We start from the raw sequence: 640 nt of genomic DNA on the forward strand, positions 1-640 counted from the left end.
GGTGGTAGATAGCGATGCCAGCCGTGAGCTCTGCGGCAGGATGCGGGGCCACCAGCATGACCCAGGGAACAAAGAGGGACTCGGCCGCTTCTTGCAGCCACTTCGAGCATCACTGAGGTTGCCTCGGGTGGCACCACCCAGAGCCAAGAGCCCCAAACTGATCCAGCAAAGCTCCTGCAGCCCTGTTCTCCTCCTGCCCGCATCCCCATCACACGTCACGTGGCCCCACTGAAACCCGTGTGGGGAGGAGGAGAGGGAGGGCACAGGGACCATTTGGGAAGTGCCTTTTTACAGGGGCTTCTCTATATTGGCAGGGCGATGGTCCTGGAAAAAGGGGCGGGGAGTATAAAAATTAGGAAAGTAATTATCTCTTTGCACAGTGGAGAAGTGCTGGGCTCAGGGGAGCAATATAAATCCAACCATGCCACTCTGCCGATGGAGCGCGGTGAGTTACAAGGACCTTCCAGACTTCACGCTCATCCATTCTCATCTAATACCCTGCTCTGACTGATTTACTTCAGCCCTGACCTAGAAACAAATTCCTGCTTTATCCAGTCCCCGTACCGCTCCGTGCCACAGGCGCCATCAACACCCTCGCCCGGTGGTGAAGCTGTGCGAAAGCCACCGGGCAGACAGCAGA

At 56.9% G+C, this 640-nt stretch overlaps 1 protein-coding gene across 1 annotated transcript in view; it reads right to left on the reverse strand.

Annotated features, from left to right (window-relative positions):
- CLDN18 (claudin 18) overlaps positions 1-640 on the reverse strand; it is a 16,129-nt gene that overhangs the window by 8,399 nt on the left and 7,090 nt on the right. The window lies entirely within an intron of this gene.

The sequence above is a fragment of the Phaethon lepturus genome, unplaced genomic scaffold (genome assembly GCF_000687285.1).
Source record: "Phaethon lepturus isolate BGI_N335 unplaced genomic scaffold, ASM68728v1 scaffold20604, whole genome shotgun sequence".
Classification (NCBI taxonomy): Eukaryota; Metazoa; Chordata; class Aves; order Phaethontiformes; family Phaethontidae; genus Phaethon; species Phaethon lepturus.